The following is an 11,822-nucleotide window of genomic DNA, read 5'->3' as shown; positions in this document are numbered from 1 at the left end:
AGCTTGGGTGTTGCTAGTTGTGGGAGAAGTCCTGGGAGCAGTAGGGGTGTCTGTGTGGTTATGTTGGGAGGTGAAAATCTGTTCTTGCACATATTTGCATATAAATGCTATTATCTGTGTATAACCTTGCTAATAGTTGTACTAAATGTTGAACCATTTGTATGCTGTTCTGTGCTGATGTGTTTGATATTTGGTGTGATACCATATAGGTGTGTTATACTTACCATTTGAGTCTTTTGTTTTTCCGCTCTTTTTCCCAAAACCTATATATAAGGTTTGCTGGACACCCCACCTTTGTCATAAATTTGTCAAACTTCAATAGCAACACTTGTAAGTTATCCAGCCACCCTCTTCTTATCTGGCAGAGATGTAGTTATTTGGGTCCCACATTAATTAAAATCTCTCTGTTCTCCATATTTGGTTTAACCAGTCAACCAGTCATCATATTAATTGGCCTCAAACTCTGCCAGCCGGTAAGTGAAAAACTACAGTTTCCCACATTTTTCTCCTTTAAAGGAGAATCCATTTTTAAAGTTTGTTCATGACCCTTTCATATATTCTTATGACCCACTTTTGGGTCATGACCCATGGCTTGAGAATTTATGCTCTACAGGGTCCCAGACCCAGGCTGACAGCCTTCCCAGGAGACTTTTCTAGGAAAAACATGATTCTGTTCAATACTAGAGGAGGCCCAAGTTAAAATGTGGGGAAAGACATCAAATAGATGACCCACTCATCTCTAACTCGGAAGCCGCTGGATACTAGATGTAAAAGTGTCGTTAATTCCTTTTGAAGTCAGTGGAGAAGTTCAGGAGATGGTCTCGGAGTAGGAATGGGTGTGTGGGCCTTGTCAATAGCTGACTCAGGTCTGGAGGGAGGAATGTAACTGAACCTCTTCCCAGTCAGGAATAACGTAACTAAAGTCATGGCTGGCTCTTTCCAGCTTCTACCCTGATGGAGGCCAAAAGGAGTTTTCCCTGTGCATCTAGAACTGGCAACATTGCCTTATGCTTTCACTTTTATTTACTTTAGATGAAGCACTCGACAGTGGCAGTCAAAGTTGCGGAAGATACCTTTGGCCATTGTTAAAAAAGGTCCGTGACTCATCAATAAGGTTCATTAGTCATTTTCAAAAATATATCTATATTTTAAAAATATTTTAGATTTAATGTTTGGTCAAATCGACCAGCTTGGCGACCCTAATTCTTCAGACATAAAAAGCTACTATAATGGGCAGATCCAAGATGCTCACAAGGGGGTGGTGGGGATGGGCAATATGTATCATTATGTGGGACACATCAAATAGTACCTGTACCCAAATCCAAGGAGACCCTGAATTTAAGAAGACCTCCCCCAATCCTTAGATTCCAGACACAGAAAAGTTATAAAGTGGCTATTATTTTCCATATGTAGACTCTAATAACTGGAGGTTCAGTTCATCCCCTCCACTATTGCAGGCACTGTGGATTGGGGGGCGGTGGTAAGGGGGGCAGTGATGGAGCTGACAGTGGGGGGTACACTGTAGAGCAGGTGGTGGAGCAGGTAGAACAGGGAGTCAGAGACTCCTCTTAGTTTGAGGGTATCCTGACGCAGGGGGCAAACTAGGTGGCCTGAATCTGAGATGGCCGGCGCTGTAGTGGTGGTCTGATGTTGAGATATTCAGATCTGAAGGCTAGAGGGGGCGACCCCCTTGTTGCCCACACAGGGAGTCCAACTATGGGATTAGTGCTCCTAGAGGTAACCAAGAGGGGCACGAGTGCCATAGAAGCCCTACCTCAGTTGTGGACTTGACAAGAAGGGCAGTCTGAAGAAGAGGGGGCAGTGACAGTCTGCCACAGCCAAGAATGGGGAAGATGCCAGGACACCCAGAAAGGGAGCTGTGGGGCCAGGATCTGGGGACATAGATGAGGAAATAATAATGAGGCCGGGACTGTTCAGTTTAGAAAAGAGATGTGTGAGCAGCGACATGAGAAGGGCTTGCAGAATACCGAATGGCAAAGAGAATCACTTGAGATTTCTTATTTACCAATACGAGACCCATTGAGCAGGCTGTCAGTTTACATTTAACACCAGGATGTTCTTTTTCCCCCAGCACATCATGAAAGGGTGGGACTCATTGCCCCCAGAGGGTATTGAGAGTTCAGCCAGATTCAAACAGGAATTGGACACATCCTTGGAGGAAAGGGTTATCCGTTAGGGTTGTGCAAGGCTGCGGACCATACGTCGGATCTGGAGAAGCTTCGGCTGCTTCAGCATCTGAAGCAGCATGTGTGGATGAAAGCGCTGGCTTTGTCAGGCTTTCCGAAGCGGTTTGGAGCTTCCAAACCGCTTCAGAAAAGCTTTGGAGCTGCCTCGGAAATCTGGCCATAGGGTATAATGGGGAACCAGTAGAATATCTATAACTTTGTTGTTTTATGTTCACTTTGGATGAATTTTACCGAGGTGGTAGCCTCTGCAGAGCGCGTGAAGCCTGCCAAGTTTCAAGAATATCGGTGCAGGGGTTTAGGGGGAACTGCTCCCCAAATTCTTGAAAGCAAAACTCATGTCATGTCTATGCGTTACACCACAGGGGGTCAAAACTGCAGGGGTGGTGGCCCCTGGTGAGGCCACAAAACCTGACAAGTTTCAAGAAGATCGGTGCAGGAGTTTCGGGGGAACTGCACCTCAAGCTGTGGACAAGCAAAACTTGTGACATGGGTGACACTGTGTGTTAAGGCACAGCAGGGTGAAAGCTGCAGGGGTGGTGGCCCCTGCTGCGGCCATGAAGCCTGCTGGCTGTCGAGGAGATCAGTTCAGGGGGTTCTGGGTTCTGGGGCCCTGCACCCCTAGCTGCTGACAGACAAAACTCGTGACATGGGTGCTTGTGTCACTGACACTCTCTGTCTTGGGGCAGTTGATTGTCTGTATTGATTCTTTCCTCTCCTTAGTCTGCTTTTGTAGGTGTTAACTGATGGTAATGAACTGGTTACATTAGCTAGCAACTGTGTATTGAGCTGGCCCCTGAGTGAATCAGGACTGATTGGTAAGTAGTAACACAGCAGCTAGCAGCCAGGCCCGCAGTAGTGTCTCCCCCACCACACCCCAAGACAGACACAGTCAATCCCACAAGCACCCATGTCACAAGTTCTGTCTGTCAGCAGCTAGGGGTGCAGGGCCCCAGAACCCAGAACCCCCTGAACTGATCTCCTCGACAGCCAGCAGGCTTCATGGCCGCAGCAGGGGCCACCACCCCTGCAGCTTTCACCCTGCTGTGCCTTAACACACAGTGTCACCCATGTCACAAGTTTTGCTTGTCCACAGCTTGAGGTGCAGTTCCCCCGAAACTCCTGCACCGATCTTCTTGAAACTTGTCAGGCTTTGTGGCCTCACCAGGGGCCACCACCCCTGCAGTTTTGACCCCCTGTGGTGTAACGCATAGACATGACATGAGTTTTGCTTTCAAGAATTTGGGGAGCAGTTCCCCCTAAACCCCTGCACCGATATTCTTGAAACTTGGCAGGCTTCACGCGCTCTGCAGAGGCTACCACCTCGGTAAAATTCATCCAAAGTGAACATAAAACAACAAAGTTATAGATATTCTACTGGTTCCCCATTATACCCTATGGCCAGATTTCCGAGGCAGCTCCAAAGCTTTTCTGAAGCGGTTTGGAAGCTCCAAACCGCTTCGGAAAGCCTGACAAAGCCAGCGCTTTCATCCACACATGCTGCTTCAGATGCTGAAGCAGCCGAAGCTTCTCCAGATCCGACGTATGGTCCGCAGCCTTGCACAACCCTAACGGATAACCCTTTCCTCCAAGGATGTGTCCAATTCCTGTTTGAATCTGGCTGAACTCTCAATACCCTCTGGGGGCAATGAGTCCCACCCTTTCATGATGTGCTGGGGGAAAAAGAACATCCTGGTGTTAAATGTAAACTGACAGCCTGCTCAATGGGTCTCGTATTGGTAAATAAGAAATCTCAAGTGATTCTCTTTGCCATTCGGTATTCTGCAAGCCCTTCTCATGTCGCTGCTCACACATCTCTTTTCTAAACTGAACAGTCCCGGCCTCATTATTATTTCCTCATCTATGTCCCCAGATCCTGGCCCCACAGCTCCCTTTCTGGGTGTCCTGGCATCTTCCCCATTCTTGGCTGTGGCAGACTGTCACTGCCCGCTCTTCTTCAGACTGCCCTTCTTGTCAAGTCCACAACTGAGGTAGGGCTTCTATGGCACTCGTGCCCCTCTTGGTTACCTCTAGGAGCACTAATCCCATAGTTGGACTCCCTGTGTGGGCAACAAGGGGGTCGCCCCCTCTAGCCTTCAGATCTGAATATCTCAACATCAGACCACCACTACAGCGCCGGCCATCTCAGATTCAGGCCACCTAGTTTGCCCCCTGCGTCAGGATACCCTCAAACTAAGAGGAGTCTCTGACTCCCTGTTCTACCTGCTCCACCACCTGCTCTACAGTGTACCCCCCACTGTCAGCTCCATCACTGCCCCCCTTACCACCGCCCCCCAATCCACAGTGCCTGCAATAGTGGAGGGGATGAACTGAACCTCCAGTTATTAGAGTCTACATATGGAAAATAATAGCCACTTTATAACTTTTCTGTGTCTGGAATCTAAGGATTGGGGGAGGTCTTCTTAAATTCAGGGTCTCCTTGGATTTGGGTACAGGTACTATTTGATGTGTCCCACATAATGATGCATATTGCCCATCCCCACCACCCCCTTGTGAGCATCTTGGATCTGCCCATTATAGTAGCTTTTTATGTCTGAAGAATTAGGGTCGCCAAGCTGGTCGATTTGACCAAACATTAAATCTAAAATATTTTTAAAATATAGATATATTTTTGAAAATGACTAATGAACCTTATTGATGAGTCACGGACCTTTTTTAACAATGGCCAAAGGTATCTTCCGCAACTTTGACTGCCACTGTCGAGTGCTTCATCTAAAGTAAATAAAAGTGAAAGCATAAGGCAATGTTGCCAGTTCTAGATGCACAGGGAAAACTCCTTTTGGCCTCCATCAGGGTAGAAGCTGGAAAGAGCCAGCCATGACTTTAGTTACGTTATTCCTGACTGGGAAGAGGTTCAGTTACATTCCTCCCTCCAGACCTGAGTCAGCTATTGACAAGGCCCACACACCCATTCCTACTCCGAGACCATCTCCTGAACTTCTCCACTGACTTCAAAAGGAATTAACGACACTTTTACATCTAGTATCCAGCGGCTTCCGAGTTAGAGATGAGTGGGTCATCTATTTGATGTCTTTCCCCACATTTTAACTTGGGCCTCCTCTAGTATTGAACAGAATCATGTTTTTCCTAGAAAAGTCTCCTGGGAAGGCTGTCAGCCTGGGTCTGGGACCCTGTAGAGCATAAATTCTCAAGCCATGGGTCATGACCCAAAAGTGGGTCATAAGAATATATGAAAGGGTCATGAACAAACTTTAAAAATGGATTCTCCTTTAAAGGAGAAAAATGTGGGAAACTGTAGTTTTTCACTTACCGGCTGGCAGAGTTTGAGGCCAATTAATATGATGACTGGTTGACTGGTTAAACCAAATATGGAGAACAGAGAGATTTTAATTAATGTGGGACCCAAATAACTACATCTCTGCCAGATAAGAAGAGGGTGGCTGGATAACTTACAAGTGTTGCTATTGAAGTTTGACAAATTTATGACAAAGGTGGGGTGTCCAGCAAACCTTATATATAGGTTTTGGGAAAAAGAGCGGAAAAACAAAAGACTCAAATGGTAAGTATAACACACCTATATGGTATCACACCAAATATCAAACACATCAGCACAGAACAGCATACAAATGGTTCAACATTTAGTACAACTATTAGCAAGGTTATACACAGATAATAGCATTTATATGCAAATATGTGCAAGAACAGATTTTCACCTCCCAACATAACCACACAGACACCCCTACTGCTCCCAGGACTTCTCCCACAACTAGCAACACCCAAGCTTGTCCCACACTTACACATGGGAAGGTGATACTTTACCCAATTCCTTGGCGCTCCTCTGTCTCAGGTAAGTGTGTTCTTCAATTACTCCGGCCTAGTTAGGGATCTAGGGACAGATGACCACAATAACTGATGATGATGGACCAAGGGAAGATGAAAAGCTGAATGCCCATGACAAACAAGCTTCAGTCACAGAGACCGCTCTGCTGGACCACTCCCTTCACAGAGACTACAACAACGGAGACTCCTCTCTCTGCACACAACTCCCTGATGGCGAAGAGCCGCAAACTCTGGTCAGTTAGGCTTTTTAAAGGGCAGATCACCCCATTTGAAATGATCAATCATCTTCCAGACATACCCATCAGTCATTCCTTCTGATACAAAGTTGACACTCATACTCATGCCTACCAACCAAAATCTCAAGTACCTCAGAAGTCACGCAACCACTATTTGCCAAGCACGTCAAACTTTCCCACCATGTCTGAGACACCAACCACACATACTCACCCATGAAAATTAGGGCATTACCTCATAAAGGTGAGGCGTTCATGATCTTCTAGAACCTTCTCCGTTCTGTATAATGCGCATGCTTAATTTCACTCAAACAATGTAGATGACTAAATATGAGGGAAGAGTACACAGGTGACATATCAGAACCTCATCCCAACAAAGGAAGCAGGTTGAGAGTTAGTTTATACTGTTTATTGAGGGGATGAGATAGCTCTGTGTACGAGCAGCTGGGTGTGGGAACTGGAAATGAGAGGCAACTCCTCCATCACTCAGGTAAAAAAAAGTAACCCCCTTGGGAGCGCTGCACCCATAACTGTAAGGCATTCAGAATCACAGCTAATATTGCTGGTGAGGCCTTGGAAAGCTGTTGAGCAAGCCAGCTTCTCCATCCCACCACTTTGATGGTGTGACAGATCATGCCATCATCACCACAGTACACAACAATCTCATTTTCTCCAGTCCCAGACACAAACCTCTTTTCAGAGACCATGCCATAGTCAAGCACCAGCGTGGTATTGTCCTGTATTCTGTTGGACTGGACATTCAGGAGCTGCATGGCATGATTGAAACACCGCCGAGTTGCATTGTCCAGCTCTCCACTGGCCCCCAGTCGGTTGCGTTCATTCAGGAGGTTTGTGACAGATAATGGCATGGGTGGCGATGGCAATTCTGAAGAGACTCTGTGGCCAGGAATAGCTGCCAGGTCCTCATCAACCATGTTTGGTGTAGGAGAAGATGCTGTTGACTGCAGTGTTTGCTCCAAGTGATATAGGAAGCTAGAAAGGATGAGAAATGAAGACTATGAAGGCTTTTAAGGTCTGTAGGGAGGCATATATATATATAGGAATAGGGCTGACGAGGGGTTGTTACAGGGTGGAGAGGGAGGGAGAGGAGTGTGTGGGCTTGAGAGAAGGGTTGAGTGTACCTGAGGGAGCATGCATGGATAAGAGGATTGTGGGGATGGAGAGAATGGTAAGGAGGGACACATGATAGTGTGGATGGATGGATGGATATATTTGGGGGTGAGTCAGGTGCACCAGCATGGGGCTATGGATCACAAGTGAGCGGCACCATCAGGGTGGCCATGCCAGGGCTGCAGATTGGGAATGAGGGGCACCAGCAGGGCTTGTGGGGAGCCCAGAGCTGGTATAGTTGGGGCTGCTGGTTGGAACTGAACAGCTGCAGCAGCTCCAGTCCTGCAGACGCGATGAGGCAATGGGTCATTTCCCGTTCTCGAATGCTCCTGAATCAACTAGTACGTCACTCCCCACAACTTGTTGGGGGAGGCACTGCAGGGGGAGTGGGGAGAACTAGCTTGTGGGGGGAGGGCTTCCTGAGTCTTCCCCAGGCACTGACCACCAATGCATTGGTGTCCTGCCCACTTCCTGGAGGCTACAAATCCCAGTGCATTTGTAGCCTGGACCAAATCTGGACCAAATCTGTAGGCTGGACCAAATCTGGGAAAGAGAGAGCTCCTATGGTTGGGAGAGCAAAGGATGTCTCCTCCTTTGTAGCCACAGGTAGCCCATTGGACCAGAAATGTAGCAGGGTGGATGGGATGAGATTCATCCTGCTCCAACCACCGTGTCCCTGTCTGGGGACAGGACACCAGGACCAATTGGCTTGGTACTGCGGGGGCCGAGGGAACTCCTGGCACAGAAATGGACGTGGTGGCTCAAGGGGTTGTTGGTGGGAGGGCTGGGGGTACCCTTTATCCACAGGAAGCCCCCTGGCCACCCTCATCTGGAGTCAGATGCCCAAATCCCCCCTATTTATCCCTTGCCCCACAACTTACCGAAAGCCTCCAGCACCTGCGAACTCCCCGGGACACGTCAGCAGCGTTTCGATTTCACCACTGTGAACTTGTTCCTCTCCTGCGTGGGTGGGGCTTAACATGGCTTATCCAATCTGGGCACCTCATTCTCCCAACCACACACAGACATACATCCACCCGAAGAAAGCTTGTGTCTCAGTGGCTGGAAGAAGGCCAGTGGAAGCCAGGCCAGGAGGGGGGATCTAGGTTGCTGACAAAGTGAGTAAAGAGGAAGAGAGTGGGCCACCTCCTCACATGAAACACAACACGTATTTTTATCTCCAGTCCAAAGAAATCAAAACCATTTCCTGAGATGCGAGGGGCCTGGGTCTGTGTTATTCAGGTTCAGGCTCAAGAAAAGACAAACAAAGACTTTATTGGAAGGTGTGTTCATTTGCTCTAGTGTACATTATGTCAAAAAACACAATTAACAAGGCAAACATCATTAAATATGCTGCTATCATTAGTCCTGGAGCTATTAGTATCCATGTCCATCTCTCTCAGACTCATGAAAGACCAACTCACCTTCTTGAGCATCTTTACAGCATTTCCTATTCTTCTCTGAAGGAGATATCCACCCCTGAGGTAATGGTCACATGAGTTAACGTTTCCATGCCTGAGCTTGTGTTTCTTGCTGAACTTAAAAGCAATCCAATGGGCTACCTCTGGCTACAAAGGATGGGGCCACAGGAGGACACCTCCCAGCCAAGACAGGTGACATGCACAAGGAGTACTCAGGTAAGTGACAGGGGTCCGGATAGTCCTAAGAATCGAGGGGGGGTGCATGTACCAATACGAGGCCTTAAATGCCTCTACACTAATGCTCATAGCATATGAATAAGCAGGAGGAACTCGCCCTCCGGATAGCTAGTACAAACCCAGACATAGTAGGGCTCACAGAAACCTGGTGGGATTCATCCCATGACTGGGCGATAAACATTAGAGGCTTCAGACTCTACAGGCGGTATAGTACGGGGAGGAAAGGCAGGGGTGTGGCACTCTACATCAAAGAGCAATGCATGTCCTCAACTAACAGGATGGGGTCAGAGGAGGGGCAGACTGAAGAGCTCTGGGTCAGGATACAGGGGGGTCATGGGGAAAGGGACTTAACGGTGGGGGTCTACTACAGACCTCCCAACCAAGGGGAAGAGCTAGACCGCGAATTCTCAGGTCAGCTTGCAGAGGCAGTTAAGGCAAGCAATGTAGTCATCATGGGTGATCTAAACTACCTGGACTTCTGCTGCAAGGAGCAGTCAGCCAGGTCTGACCTCTTATGTAGGTTTCTTTCTGAGATACAGGACCTCCCCCTAACCCAGGAGGTGCACAGCCCCACGGGGGAATGCCCTGCTGGACCTGGTCCTGGCCACAGGTGACACCCTGGTGAGGGGACTCCAGGTTCTTGACCACCTGGGCGACAGCGATCATCACTTGCTGGAATTCACCATCCAGCGCAGGGTGTCAAGGGCCTGCAGCAAGACGGTAGCCCTTGACTTCAAGAGGGCCAACTTCAATGAGTTGATGAGATTGGTAGGAGGGGCACTGGGGCCCTGGAGGGTAGGGGAACTGGGTGTCCAAGACGAGTGGTTGTTCCTTAAGGAGATGATCCTCCAAGCCCAGGGGGTGACAGTCCCAATGAGAATCAAAGGGGGCAAGAGTGCTCAAAAGCCCCCCTGGCTCACCAAAGGCATTCAGGAACACCTGAAAGCCATAAAGGAGGCATGTACCCAATCAAAGGGAGGGGCTATCACCAAGAGGAGTGCACCTCCATCGCTTGGGTTTGTAGGGGGGCTGTTAGGAAAGCTAAGGCAGATATGGAACTAGGGCTTGCTTCAAGGATCAAGGACAACAAAAATTCCTTTTTTAAATACATGGGGAGTATGACGAAGGCACCGAGTAATGTGGGGCCCCTGGAGGATTTGCTTGGTAATCTGGTGGGTACACCAAAGGAAAAGGCAGACCTTTTTAACAAATCCTTTGCCTCCATTTTTTTGTGCAGGGACTGGGATATCTCCCCTACTGGGATTCAGGATGGACCCAGGAGAGACTCCGCCAGGCCTAGGGTCAGGGAGGACCAAGTTAGGGAACTTCTGGAGAGGCTGGATGTGTTCAAATCAGCAGGTCCAGATGCTCTCCACCCCAGGGTGCTGAGGGAATTGGCAGGGGGTATCACGAGACCCCTGGCACGGCTTTACAAGCACTCGTGGTGCTCTGGTGTGGTGCCAGAAGACTGAAAGAAGGCCAATGTGGTCCCCATTATCAAAAAAGGGAGAAGGGAGGACCCAGGCAACTATAAGCCAGTTAGTCTTACTTTGATTCTGGGGAAGCTCTTTGAGAAAATTATCCCAGAGCACATCTGTGAAGGACCAGCTCCGGGGCAACCAGCATGGCTTCATTAGGGGCAGGTCCTGTCAGACCAACCTGATTGTCTTCTACCGTCAGGTCACAAAATCATTGGACGCAGGTGTTGCGGTGGACGTAGTCTTTCTGGACTTCAGGAAGGCCTTTGACACTGTCGACCCCCCCATTCTCATTAAAAAGCTAGACAAATATGACATTGATGCCTACACAGTCAAATGGATCGCAAATTGTCTGAGGGGCCGCACCCAGAGAGTGGTGGTGAATAGGTCATATTTGACCTGGAGGGATGTGGGCAGTGGAGTCCCCCAGGGCTCGGTCCTCAGGCCCGCACTGTTCAATTTCTTTATTAGCGACTTGGACAAGGGGATAAAAAGCACCCTGTTCAAATTCACTGATGACACCAACATTTGGGGTGAGCTAGGCATGCTAGAAGGGAGGGACAGGATACAACTGGCCCTGGACAGGTTACAGGGGTGGGTGAATGAGAATTGGGTGAGATTCAATACTGACAAGCGCAGGGTACTGCACTTGGGCGGGAAAAACCAGCAGCATACCTACAGGCGGGGGAACTCCCTTCTCAAAAGCACAGAGACAGAAAGGGATCTTGGAGTTATTATCGATTCCAAAATGAACATGGGCCGACAGTGTGGGGACGCGGTCAGGAAGGCTAAGCGCACCTTGTCATGCATCCACAGATGCATCAGGAGCAGGTTCAAGAAGGCGATCCTCCCCCTCTATGCAACACTGCTGGAGTACTGCGTCCAGTTCTGGGTGCCGCACTTCAGGAGGGATGTGGCCAGCATCAAGAGGGTCCAGAGGGGGGTCACTCACATGGTCTGGGGGCAGCAGGGCAGGCCCTACGAGGAGAGGCTACGGGACCTGAACCTGTTCAGCCTCCACAAGAGAAGGCCGAGAGGGGACCTAGTGGCCATCTATAAACTCACCAGAAGGGACCAGCGGGGAGTGGGAGAAACCCTGTTCCCCCAAGCACCTCCCGGAATAACGGCCGTAAGTTGTTAGAGAGTAGGTTCAGGCTGGACCTCAGGAAGCACTGATGGACAGGAAGCACTGATCAGGAAGCATCAGGCTGGACACAGTCAGGGCGGCTAGGATCTGGAACCAACTTGCAAGGGAAGTGATGCTGGCTCCTGTCTTGTGGGTTTTTAAGAGGGGGC

General features: G+C 49.1%; 1 long non-coding RNA gene across 3 annotated transcripts; it reads right to left on the bottom strand.

The window, feature by feature from the left end:
• Positions 1–4,860: 4,860 nt before the first annotated feature.
• LOC102376826 lies at positions 4,861–8,355 on the bottom strand. Of its 3 annotated transcripts, none has more exons than XR_003091885.1 (4): positions 8,272–8,355; positions 6,950–7,252; positions 6,474–6,583; positions 4,861–6,233 (listed from the first exon to the last, which is right to left on the bottom strand). It is a non-coding gene; the product is annotated as an uncharacterized LOC102376826 (long non-coding RNA). The 3 variants fall into 3 exon arrangements; XR_003091884.1 differs by having other exon boundaries at positions 6,495–6,583; XR_325208.3 differs by having other exon boundaries at positions 4,861–6,072; positions 6,495–6,583.
• Positions 8,356–11,822: the final 3,467 nt, after the last annotated feature.

The sequence above is a fragment of the Alligator sinensis genome, unplaced genomic scaffold (assembly GCF_000455745.1).
Source record: "Alligator sinensis unplaced genomic scaffold, ASM45574v1 scaffold336_1, whole genome shotgun sequence".
NCBI lineage: Eukaryota > Metazoa > Chordata > Crocodylia > Alligatoridae > Alligator > Alligator sinensis.
The sequence above is the reverse complement of the archived record's forward strand: the minus strand, read 5'-3'. Positions and strand labels throughout refer to the sequence as shown.